The sequence below is a fragment of the Mastomys coucha genome, unplaced genomic scaffold (genome assembly GCF_008632895.1).
Source record: "Mastomys coucha isolate ucsf_1 unplaced genomic scaffold, UCSF_Mcou_1 pScaffold22, whole genome shotgun sequence".
NCBI classification, from domain to species: domain Eukaryota; kingdom Metazoa; phylum Chordata; class Mammalia; order Rodentia; family Muridae; genus Mastomys; species Mastomys coucha.
Genome location: NW_022196905.1, coordinates 98,519,119 through 98,532,885, shown reverse-complemented (window position 1 = coordinate 98,532,885; position 13,767 = coordinate 98,519,119). Strand labels below are relative to the sequence as shown.

The window sequence follows — 13,767 nt, the reverse complement described above, 5'->3', positions numbered from 1 at the left end:
CCTGTGTGCTCACTGTCCTGTGTCCTGTGTGCTCACTGTCCTGTGTCCTGTGTGCTCACTGTCCTGTGAGATAGATAGATAGACATGATAGATAGATGATAGATAGATAGAAAGAGGATAGATAGATTATAGATAGGTAGATGATAGGCAGATAGATAACAGATAGATGGTTGGTAGATAATTGATAGATAGATAGATAGATAGATAGATAGATAGGATAGATAGATAGATAGACAGACAGACATGATAGATAGATGATAGATAGATAGAAAGAGGATAGATAGATTATAGATAGGTAGATGATAGGCAGATAGATAACATAGATAGATGATTGGTAGATAATTGATAGATAGATAGATAGATAGATAGATAGATAGATAGATCACAGGTAGATGACAGATGTATAGATGATAGGTAGGTAGGTAGATAGATAGATAGATAGATAGATAGATAGATAGATAGATAGATGATAGGTAGATAGATAGATAGATAGATAGATAGATAGATAGATAGATGATAGGTAGATAGATAAGAGGGGGAGAGCAGGGAGTGATAGGTAGACAATAGAATGGAGAGATGGAGACAGGTGTCACAGAGTGCCTGACCCTCAGTAATTATGGAATAAGAACACCCTAATGTACCTGAGAATTCTGAAGTCTCAGGATCAAATACCTGGAATCTGTCTCCAAGAACAGAGTTACTTCCCTAGAAGCTGAGTCTAAGAAAGAGAAACAAGTTAATTCTGCATCCAGACCCATTTCTCCCAGCAACCTCCAGCCCTCTCTCTGCCTCACTATAGAACCTACATCATATAGAATCTATGAGCACCGAGCAGAGTGGAACTCATGTCATTATTGTTCAGACATAGTAAGACATCAAGTCCAGCTCACCTCTTTGGCCCACATTTATTAAACGATAACAAACTATCGTCCTTATTTTACAAATGAGAAAACTGTGTACAGTACTGTGATGACCTGCACAAAGAGACAGTAACAGTGAGAGTGAAGATCCCAAACCAGGACTCTCTCTACCTAACTCCTGCTTTTGCTTCATTTAGCTAAATTGTTACCTACAGAAGTTGAACCGCCAAGCTCATTTAGAATGAGGATACTATGCTGGGTTGGAATTTCTCTTCATACAAGTACATACATAATAAGCAAGTGCACACACCATGCATAAAGTCTAATCAACAAGTCTGTAGTGATGGCGACCCTCTGGCATAGACATCAAAGAGGCTTGGCTAGAGCCTTCCAGTTTAATTTTAAAGTTTCTTTCTCATACTTTGATGGCCCCTCCAAATGTTCTCTGCTGGCTGGAAGAGACAGACCCTCAGAATCATGGATCTCCTTCACATCTTGAACACACTTTTTAGTGAAAATTAGAACTTGTTAAAGATTAATTCTTAAAGTATCATCAAGCTTTCTTCTGCAACAAAGGAAACATCAATTATAGGCTCACATATAAACTTTGCCCCTCTCTTGGATGCTTGCTGCCCTTTATAAATCTTAGATTTCTTCCCCTTGAGTATCCCTTCAAAGGAGAGATTTCATTGCCTCCAGGGGTTGTTAACTGATTGCAGCACTGCCTATTTAGAGCTGTTCAGTGGGAATTAAGCCGGTTCAATGCTGTCAGACCCAGAATATAGCTGTCAAATAGCATTACAAGTGAAACAGCCTTGATAAGAAATAATGACCAAATGTCAGTCTGCTTTCCCTTAGCCTTAGTACAGACCTCTACCACACAAAAAGGCAACATTCTCTCTTCTCGGAAATTAGACATTTCTGATATTTCCATCAAAATCCTAGCGGTGTTTTCAACTATTAAAAATATAGTTCTAATGTCATCTGGACTCCAAAATTGATGGAAGTGGTTTTCCCTTTGATAAAATGTTTGGAAATTCATTTCAGAACCAAGAAATTTTATTAATGCAAGAAAGTTCAGGGTTGTTTTTCTAAAAACCATGTTTAATTGTATTCATTCAGATAATACTTGCTGCTGACTTTGATGGTGTGTGCAACAGTAGGGTACAAATATGGCTTCTTGAAAGCTATTTTAAGGAGTATAGAATTAATTCTTTAGGTCACAGAAAGTGAATGAAAGATTTTAAGCATAATGTCTTAGTTAGGGTATTACTGCTGTGAACAGACACCATGACCAAAGCAACTCTTATAAGGACAATATTTAATTGGGTCTGGCTTACAGGTTCAGAGGGTCAGTCCATTATCATCAAGGTAGGAGCATGGCAGCATCCAGTCAGGCATGGTGCCGGAGGAGCTAAGAATTCTACATCTTCATCTGAAGACTACTAGCAGAAGACTGGCTTCCAGGCAGCTCTGATGAGAGTCTTATAGTCCACACCCACAGTGACACACCTACTCCAACAGGGCCACACCTTCTAACAGTGCCACTCCTGGGGCCAAGCATATACAAGTCATCATACATAATCAGATTGGAGTTTTATAAAGATTAATTTTTGGCAAAGGATAGGATAATCCTATCACTCAGGAGGCTATGGCAGAAGAATGGCTGTGAGCTGCCAGATTTTGGTGCTGGGATTCAAACTTAGGTTCTCTGCAGTGTAGTAACTGTAAACACTGAGGCACCTCTGAAGCCACACAGGAGTTTCTTGTCCTAGACTTAAATTTCACCGATTCTTTCTTTGGCTATCTCAGTCTGGTACTCAATTATTAAATTCTTAATTTTACAGTTTTAATTTTCTGCATTCACAGCAAGTTCTCCATAGCTTTTCTGCACCATTGGTGGCTCCAATGCATGCCGCCCTCCTCCGGGACCTTCAGGTGTGCACTTAGCTCTTTGTTGTATGGTTCCTCTCTGTCTAGTGTACACTGTTGACTTTATTTCCCTTCTATAGCAGAGGATTAATCTTTTTGTTCTCTAGTGTTTTCTTCCCATAGGAAATCTGCCCCTGGAGAATGCTCTGTTCCTCAGAGAGAGAAACAAAAGCCTAGACCCTCATTTCTTCCCCTTAGTTTAGGGACCTTAAGTGGGGAAACTGCCATCTAGTGCACAGCGTTTAGCATTACAGTCCAGAGCTGACATTTCCCACTGGTGTCTCACACACATATCAGGTGAGGTCACCTCCGCACAACCCACACCCTTCAGTATTAGAAGCTAGTGTGGGGTGGGGCAGCATAAAGACATCTGGGTTTCATCTACTCCTGCCTCCTCCCAACTGCCTCAGGTACAACCTTAGGCCACTCCCCTGCCTCAGGAACAACCTGAGGCCACTCCCCTGCCTCAGGTACAACCTGAGGTCACTCCCCTGCCTCAGGTACAACCTGAGGTCACTCCCCTGGTCCCACCAGTTAGGACTCTGCTCCAACCATCCTTGGACGGCAGACAGTACCAGTCAATTGCTGCTCAGGGCACTGAGGCTCAAAAGCATAGTCACAGAAGTTTTCTCTGCTGCTCCTTGAACTGCACACAGACCTCTCTTGCTCTGGCCACCACTGCTTCCCCTCAGGGGCTCATCAACAGCCCCTCTCTGGGATTAGCCACAATCTTTACAACCCTTTCTCAGATTCAGTATTCTTCCTCATTCCCTAACAGCTCAGAGGACACACGGTGCTTTCTAAGCAGGAGCTCCACCACTCAGCTAAACCTCCAGCTCTCAGGAACCTTCCTCAGGAATCTCTCACGGCTTCCACGTTGAGTGCAAGCGGGCTTGGGGCACTTCGGGAATGTGTCCGCTTGATTATAAACTATAATCTTCTGAGAGGGAAAAGGCGGGCATGTCCAGATACACACCTGAGGTCCAGAGTGTAGCCTCCCTCCCTCCCTCCCTGGAGGCAGTTCAGGATGAAGAACCGTAGCCTAGACCACGCTCATTATTCAAAGGAGCTACCAAGTCAGTTCCCAAGTGTCCAGACAGAAGCCGTAGATGAGAAAGTCAAGAACCACGTGTGCACAGCACATCCTATCAAAATTCCTAGTTTTGAGATGTGACCACACCATTTGATTTTGTTAACTTACCTGTTTAAGCTCCCCACAGAGTCCAGCAGCTTTTTTTCTTTTCTTTTTGCTGCCCCATGCGGCCTTCGTCCATAATTGAGCTACCCCTCCTGGTGCTGTTGTGATGGCTAGGGGTAGAACAGTCCCCTGGAAGGTCCCAGTCATCACATACACAAAGGTTACAGACTCCAGAACACAGCTAGAAAAACCCAAACAAACAAGAACCCGAAACTGAGCTCTTCACGCCTCCGGGATGGCCCAGCTGGGGGCCTGGAAGCTGCCTTCCTCCCTAGCAACTCTCTGGTTCAAGCTGTACCACCATCTTGACTCTGCTTCCAAGGTACAGTATTACAGGAACACACCGATAGGAAAAGTCTGTGTTCCATAAACACTTGCCAAAAGAGTTCACAAAAATGAACATAAACATGTTCTGACAGACTAAATAGGCAAAGTGCATGTTTGGGTTTGGCTAGGATGTGTCCCCCCCAAAAGGCTCATTGTTAGGGGCGAATGCCCAGGTTAGGTAGCAATGTTTTGGAAGATGCTGAAACTCTCAGGGACCAAGGTCTAATGGGTAAAGTCACAGGGAGAGTGCATGTGGTGTGTCCTGGGGGTACAGAGTACCTATTGACCTTCCCACTGTGCCTGTCAGCCACCACGATGCAAGTCAACGTCGTCCCTGCCATGATGAACTAAACCTTCTGAAACCAATAGCAAAGTAAATCTGTACATATACACACAAGGTCACACATAGTCACAGTCACATACACACACATACACACACACATGACTCACAAACATACTCACACACATGTATACACATGTACTTTCACATACAAATGTGTGCACTCACATGCACATACATGCACATGCCCTTCACGCACACACATACATTCATGCACACAATCACACATACCTGCACATACATATACATTCATGCACACATTCATGCACATAATACACACATTCAAACACATACATATACACAGACATTCATACACATGCAAATACACACACACACACACACACACACCCTACACACACTCACATACATGTACACAGTTTAAAAATAAAAGGCTGAAAGCCAAACCACATACTTGAGCTGAACTGAGCTGCCAGGCCTGAGTGGTCACAGGAGCGTAAACCCTGCCTGGCAAGTCCTAGTCTTGAGGAAAGTGAACCTACTCAAGACAAGGGTAAAGCCACGTGTTCAATTATGCTACTTCTAACTGGTGTAGAATCCCAGAAAGCATTAAGCTTTCAGCGTGAGCTGTTTTACATGCAAACAGGATAAGAAGAGTCCCCATCAGCACAACTACCATAGGTCAAACATAGAGTTAACATGGTGCCCGGTGGGGAAAGATGTGTGCTCGGGTCATTTGAGGGCATAGAAAAGTTGTCTTAAATCAGATACTGAAAGTATAGTAGAGAGGAGAAATTTACCTTCTACCATTTCTCAGCTTAAGTCACCTGTGAGGAGGGCCATGACATGCATGGGCAGTGTGGTCTCCTCTGCCAGATTATCACACCAAAGCAGCCCTCAGCCCGCCTCCCCTCTCCTCCTGGCCAGGTTTATGACCCTGTCAGAAACAGAGAGAGCACAGAGAATGAATGAAAACTTCTCGAAAGTCTTATTTTGACTTGTTTCCTTCTTCTGGGACTGGTGATGCTATGAGTTCTTCAGAGTCATATCCCTCAGCCCCCCTCATCCCCCCCGACACACACCAGTTAGAAATATTAGACTCTAAAGAAAAGCACTTCTCTCTATACCTGAGGTCTCTTGTCTCCTCTGGCATCATCCAGGAAAGACTGGAAAGAACCAGAGATCTTGCAATGGTGGGTTGGGTATAAACCTCAAGAAATCTAAGTTACTATGAGTTATGAAAGCCGTTTCACATTTCCGCCTTCCTGCAGTCCAACGAGACTTAAGACACTTAGGAACAGCAGCGGCAGAACTCAGCTGGCCTCTTCCAAAGGACCTGTGGTGGACTTCTATCCTGGGGACAGAGGCCAAGGCCGCAAACCTTAGGCAAATGTTGTGGGTGGATCCATGTATTTCTTTTAGCACCTATTTCTTTCCTTTATATAAACACCAATCTTTAAGGTGGAGTAAGCCCTGGGGCTAAAAGCTTCCAACTGGAGTTCTAACTTTACCACAATTGCTTCAGATTGGTAGGCAGATTCTTAATTTTTTCTTAGTTGAAGTCACCATAAACAGGTCAGAGACATGTTCTCCCAAGTAAAGTTTCAGATCCACATGCCCCAAGACAGAAACTTGAGTACAAAATTATTCTCTCCAACTTCAAAAAAGGAGGTATTTCCTTTTTTTTTTTTTAATAGAATATGGGAAGCGGGGGTGGGGGGTGAGGGGGGTTGGCGTGCTCCGCATCACCTTTGAAAAGTGGGGGTCTGCTGCCCCCTGCTGACCACTATAAAATACTGCATAGGGCAGACAAAATCACTACATCTCCCAATACAACACAAACACACACTCACATGCACATACACACAGGTGTATGCACACACAGGCACACACTCAAACACACACACCACTTTCCCACATAGCCTTCCCTAACTCAGTTGGCATGTTTCCTCCGTAATCACTCTGATTCAAATGAGCAAATATATTGAGATTCTAATGTGTCCATAGATGCAGTAAGTCTGGGCACAGCAGGGTGAAGAACACACAATCCCTATTCTTGAATGTCAATCTGATACTTATCATGCTCCAACTCCTACGGTTTCTACCTGTGAGTCCTGCGTCATGAATTCAGCCTACCAGAGTGAAAACCTTTGGAGAAAGATTGGCTCTGTACTGAACAGGTAGGTGTTTTTCCTATTATTCCCTGAACAAGAGTCTAACAGCTTCATCAGACTGGGTATTCGAAACAGTTTAGAGATGGTTTGCAGCACACGGGAGCCTGTCGATGTAAGCCTGTGCATAAGCCTGTGCTGAGTGAAGATCGAGTCCCTTCTCTCATGAGCTGACATTCCTGGTGAAAGAAACAAGTGATAAACAATACCAAATTATTCTAGATAGTGGCAAGTGATGGCAGACCCAGGAGTGCCCTGTGTTCAGGGCAGAGAGCCTGTCATGCCAAGTCTGGAGATAAGGGTGCTGTGTATCCAGTGGGTGTGAGGCAAGGGGGTACATGGTAGGCTGCACAGCTGTGACCCCATGACCAGGGGGAAGCATGGCAGAGGACAAGGTCAGAATGGCACACACCTAAACTACCAACAAATGTGGTGCCAAAGAAAGACACGAAGGAGGCCTGTGTTGTCTGGCTGCATTCAGTATGAACAAGTACGCATGAGCCAAATACAGGAGCCATGTCCACCCTATGCAGAAAGAGAGGAGGGTGCGAACTTCTCAGAAAAAAAAAAAACTAGTGAGAGTCAGCGAATGGGCCACTGGAGAGGAGAACACTGCCTGTCTTTGGTTGGTTTCTGATGGAACAGGGATACATTGTAACCGAGGAGGCAGAATTATCATACACTGTGTTTTCTTCCTCAGATGCAGTGTCCTGCATTGTGAGTCCTTAGATTCTTCTGAAGCCATATGGTTGGAGAGACCAATTGTAGGAGACATGTTCTCTCACTATTTCCTAATGACGACCCCAGCAACACTGAGTATAAGGCTGGAAGAAACTGAGGTCTCTGAGGTCCTAAGGAGCCCATGGGACATGGTTTGGTTTGGTTTGGTTTGGTTTATTATGTGCCTTAATGTGGACTGCCAGACACAGCTGGGTAGCTCCTGTGAGTCATGACTACCTCTTGTCTTTAGGATTCCCAAGCCAAGGATTGGCTGCGTTGTCTGTGGCTATAGAGCTCCTTACATCATACACACAGTGAGCATTCAGAATAAATTCAATGAAACCACAGATATATACATCTAAGAAAAGGATCTGTAATATCAAGCTCATTTTGGGGGCATCCATGTAACCCTCCTGGATTGAGGCCTGCCTCTCATAACCACACCTCTCTGCCCGCCTCCTGCTATTTGCCACGCCTCGTTCCTGGTTCCAGTTACATCGGAAGTCCCACCTCCGCAGATCAAGAGAAGTCGCTGATTGGGCTGGCATGCTGACAAACTTGTGGGAGGGATTTACCTCACCTATTCTATCTGTTGGCTTGTTACAAACAGGGCATTAAAATTGAAGATGGCTGAGCGTTCACGACTCCTGTCTAATTTTTTTGTAAACCTTCCACGTGAACAGGTATACCTTTGGCCACCCTGTATTCTCCCAAACTCTCTTACTGATGCTCTTCTTTCTAACTCCATTTCCCAAAATAACCCTCTCTCTTACGTTACTGCTAGGCGGTAACACATCCATATGTGGCAATCCCTATGCTAGGAGCTGGAGACAGGAAAGGAGTGAGATGAGACCTTTGGGGGAAGCAAAAGTCAGTGAATAAAGAAAATTCCACTACACTTCGGTGCCTGCTCTGACAAGCTAGCCAGGGACGTGGGCCTCAGGACTTCTTGCAAGAAGAGGCTAAGGAGCCCCAAGATGCTGACTGAACAGTCTGAATCAGAGGCACTCTTCACTTCGATTCTGTGTTAGGATGTCGTAACACCTTTATACAGACAGAGTTCAGATCTCATGTTGTTTTTTTGTTTTGTTTTGTTTTTTAGATATTTTCTTTATTTACATGTAAATTTCTCCTTTCCCAGTTTCCCCTCCAAAAAACAAACAAACAAAAACAACAAAAACAAATCCCTGTTGCCTTCCCCCTCCCCATGCCTGCCACCCCACCCTCTCCCACTTATTGGCCCTGGTATTCCCCTACACTGTGGCACAGAACCTCTCATGTTGTTTTTATCATCTAGACCAGCAGTTCTTAACTAAGAGTGATTCTGCCTCCTAAGCATTTAGCAATGTCTGGATCTAGTTCTAATTGTTGTTAACTGACTCTTTACTCCGGGACTTGGTAAGGTAGAGTCTAAGATTACTGCTAAAGAGCCTACACTGCACAGGACAGGCCCTCACAACAAAGAATTATCCAGTCTAAAATGTCCACAGCATCAAGACTAAGAATCCCTGCTCCAGAATAAAGAATGAGAGAGAGAAGGCTCAATGGTTAAGAATTATTCTGGGGCTGGAAAGATGGCTCACTGATTAAGCTCTTCCAGAGGTCCTGAGTTCAATTCCCAGGGCTTAAGGTGGCAGCTCACAACCCCCGAAACTCCATCTTCAGGAGATACAATGCCTTCTTCTGGCCCTTGTCTTAATCTCAGGCATATGTCTGCAGACACTCTTGAACACACTGACATTTTTTTTAAAGTCAGAAACACAAACACACTGTTTATTCAAGGTCTCTCCAATGCAATTAATAGGAACACAGTAGCCATTTAACTAAGTGCCTCAACTGTAGATCAGTGAAATGCAAATACAACTTGTAATGACTACAAGTGAAGTTTTACACATATATACTTCAAATACATTAATCAAAGCCGGGCAGTGGTGGTGCACGCCTTTAATCTCAGCACTTGGGAGGCAGAGGCAGGCAGATTTCTGAGTTCGAGGCCAGCCTAGTCTACAGAGCGAGTTCCAGGACAGCCAGGGCTATACAGAGAAACCCTGTCTTGAAGGAAAAAAAAAAATCAGCTATATTCCTTAATATTACATATTAAGTCCAGGGTCTCGGGAAAACATGACTCAATTAGCACTCCAAGCTGAAAAACCTCACACTGAGCTCTAAACTGTGGGGGTATTTTAATATAGCTTTCAGCTTGTAACAAGGAAAAGGCTTATCTCATCCTTCTGGGCTTACAATACACCAATCATATGTTCTGTGGCCTTCAGTGGGATACATGTGTTCCCTACAGGAAGTTTATAACTTGTAAGAGGAGTTTTATGCAGAATACAAATTGGGAGTATTCCACGATTCCCTCTTGAGGATGCAGAGCTGTGCAAACAGCACCGCTTTATCTGACGTAGTGGCTTTGGATTGGTATATCTATTCACCCCAGGGCTGTCTGCAATTATGGAGCAGGGACATCACTGTCATACCCCAGCTGCTGCAGAAAGCTACTGGAAAAAAGGGAGATTTATGAGCATTTGGGGTTATACTGAAGCAAGGATGCAGAAGCTACACAGCAGGGAGCCTGGTGACTCTAAATTGTAGGCATTATGCAAAAAGAAAATGCAGACTGAGGTGTCAAGGGGGTCCTCCAGAAGCAATAGGGCATCTCTGCAAATCACTAAAGAATAAATTTAACAGTTATTAAAGAACACCACCCCGTTGCTGCAAACCCTGAACTTTATGCCACCAAAAGGGATACTGGGATTTTCAGGAAAACATCTGTCATTTAATACTGACAATGACCTCAGACTGACAAGCAATTCAAGTCCCAGCTGAGAAGAATGACTTAACCCTTTGTGGGTAGCCAAGCTGCCATAAACAATTATTGATATGCTTGTTAGATGAAGATCTTTGAAGCCAAAGGAAAAAGAGCATTAATAACTGGGATTAAATGGCACCTTGATTTTTTTTAGTTTAGATTCAAAGCCTATACAAACCTTGGGAAGAAAGTACATACAAGATAATCATCAAAGTAGGCTATGAAAACTCAAGACTAAGCCGATTTTTTTCAGAAGTACAGCCACAAGTAAGATGTCCATGCCCCTGTAGTGAGCCTAATGCAACTGTAAGGGCCACACAGAGAGACTTGAAAGGACAAGAGTTGAAGGGTGGCTGTCGGCAAAGACTTAGTGGAGGGAAAATGAGAGGGTAACTGGATGCATAGGATTAAAATACATTAAATGCACGTATAAAATAGCATAATGAAACCAATCCTCATGTATAATTAATGTGTGCCATAAAAACATTTTTAAAACTAGTTCAAAGTAAGAAATATTTGCCAGGCAGTGGTGGTGCACGCCTTTAATCCCAGCACTTGGGAGGCAGAAGCAGGTGGATTTCTGAGTTCGAGGCCAGCCTGGTCTACAGAGTGAGTTCCAGGACAGCCAGGGCTATACAGAGAAACCCTGTCTCGAAAAAAAAAACAAACAAATATTTAAACCCAAATGTCTATACTAATCTACATATGGATTTACCAGGCCAACATTTGATTTACTTCTGTCACTGATAAAAAACAAGTAATTCTGACTTCAGGTAATGGCAGGAAAAGCAAAACAGCCAGTGCCTCACTCAAGAGCTCTTCCTCACAGCCACTTGTCCTGTGGAGCAATGCCATGAGAAATTAAGGTGTTTGCTTAAAGGCCTTTCCTGAGCTGAGAGAAAACCATACACTGGCAATGCCAAGCATGGCAGGAATGGAAGAGCTGCAATCCCAAGGCCAATAAACTGTTACAAGAAATCTCATTACCACTTCAAAGAGAAGGGTGGCTACTGCTGATCATGTACTCCTCTAGCACCAGGACCACATATCCAACCCACGGACACAACATCCCAGGGGCAAAGCCAACTTTACATGCTTCCAAACTAATTTAGCATCTTCCTCATAACCCTTCAGTTCTGTTTTTCTTACCTCAAGGAGCTGTATCAAACATCTACCTTCCATTTAGAAATAATCAACAAATATATAAGGGGTCATATGAGGAAATATGCAAAAACTGCTAGAAATATCATAGCTAAGCCATGGAATTGTTTCTATTTTACAATTATATTTCTGTTTTCAATACTTTTAAACTTTTACATAGTAACACAGTATTATATCCTGTCTTAGGGTTTCTATTGCTGTGAAGAAACACTATGAGCAAAAGCAAGCTGGGGAGGAAAGGGTTTATTCAGCTTACTTCCACACTGCTGTTCATCACCAAAGGAAGTCAGGACAGGAACTCACACAGGGCAGGAACCTGGAGGCAGGAGCTGATGCAGAGGCCATGGAGGGTGCTGCTTACTGGCTTGCTCCCCATGGCTTGCTCAGCTTGCTTTCTTATAGAACCCAAGACCACAGCCCAGAGGTAGAACAGCTCACAATGGGCTGGGCCTTCCCCATCAATCTCTAATTGAGCAAATGCCCTATAGCTGGATCTCATGGGAGCATTTCCTCAACTGAGGCTCCTTCCTCTCTGATGATTCCAGCTTGTATCAAGTTAACACATAAAGCCTGCCAATATATATCCTTTCATAATAAAGCCAAAAATAACAGATTTTGTAATCAGCTTAGTTATCAGATGAAAAATTTCCCCATGCAAATGTATATTCCCTCCTTAGAAATGCAAACTATTTGCTTATCTTTTCAGATCTCTTTCCTGGGAATAAACTATCTTTACAGGCTGTTACACAAATAGCTTGGACTTTATATATTTATACACATAGAGACTTTGCCAAATGGGATTCTAATATGTAATGTAACTTGTTTTTCTTTTCCAACTCAGCATATGCAGGCTCTTTATGATGCACTTGTGGTACCTGTCCCATAACTTAACTATTACTCTTACTGACGAGTACACAGGTTTCTCCCAATTTTTTGTCACTACCATTAATGCCGTGAAGGCCAGCAGTTCCCTCACATTTGGTCGTTTCTAATGCTGGGAAGCATCCTACCATTGACTATGAGGTAGATTCGTTTTATGAAAATCTTCAAGACGTCTCATTGTAAGAACAAAGCCAGCATTGGCTTCAATACCGCTGCAGTGCATTTTAGAAGCAGCAATCGCCACTCCACTGGCACTTTGGACATAACCATTCAGCAAATGTGTGGCTCTTTGACGACACAACTGCTGGCTGGTAAGTATAATATACCTTAGGTTTGGTTGTGAATATCCAAATTGCCCACTACATCTTAGAAAAGACATTTCTTCATTCACAAAGGCCATGGCAAATCTTTGGGCTAACTGGAGTTATTGACTTAACTGCACCTTTGTCACGAGCATGCATTTACAGACATTCCATCTGTTAGGCTTCCATTTTGCTATGGCTTCCTTTGCCCTTCAGTATCCCCAAGCCCCATCACCCTTAGGCTAAACTCACACTCAGTGACTAGTCTTATACTCATGCTCCTCCTGCCCCAGCATCCCACAATGATAGATCAGCTGCAGATCACATTGCTCAGGTTTTTTGGTTTTGTTTTTTTTTTACTATTTTTACATACCAAATATGTCACTATTTGTTTAAAACTTCTGGGATGCGTATCTTAAGATTCTTTATTCCAAAACTAGAAAGGCTTTTAAACCTTAATACTGTTGTCTGCCTCCTCAAAGTCCCTGAAACTCATGTGCATTGTGTGATATCAGCATCTTCTTTCCCCAGTGTCTCTAGCTCCTTCCTAGGTTGTCTTCCACAAATGATGTATGTCTACGTTCTTTACTGTACTGTTTTCTAGTATGAAATGCAAGCTACCTTGTCCTTACTGCTTTGTAAACCATCTTTGCACACAAATTTCTAAGTCAGTTGCAGCCGCATCAATCTAGGCAGTACTGATGTCTACCCTTGTTATAGAACCTCTCGTATAGCCATTGCCACCAAACTGAAGCATCCCTTCCTCCAGAGAGGAAATCCAGGAGGCTCAGAATCTCACATTCACAGGCTCCAGGGTTATGTGAGCAATACACAGTTGATGGGAAGGGGACCCTTGCGGGATCACACTGCCAACCAGCCATGCAGGAAGCTCCAGGGATGCAGATTTCTTGAATGGTCACTCATGCTGGGGTGAGCTTTCTAGTGATGCAGCTACCTTTGAATTATGCTCTGGTGAGTGACCCCAATAAACTCACTGGCTCACTAGACTTGGGTAAAACCGTATGTCTTTGGTGCAGTCTTAGTCAGGGTTTCTATTCCTGCACAAACAACATGACCAAGAAGCAAGTTGGGGAGGAAAGGGTT

At 43.5% G+C, this 13,767-nt stretch overlaps 1 pseudogene; it reads right to left on the bottom strand.

The window, feature by feature from the left end:
• The window catches only part of LOC116104614, an 11,881-nt pseudogene extending 7,223 nt beyond the window's left edge, over window positions 1–4,658 (bottom strand).
• Window positions 4,659–13,767: the final 9,109 nt, after the last annotated feature.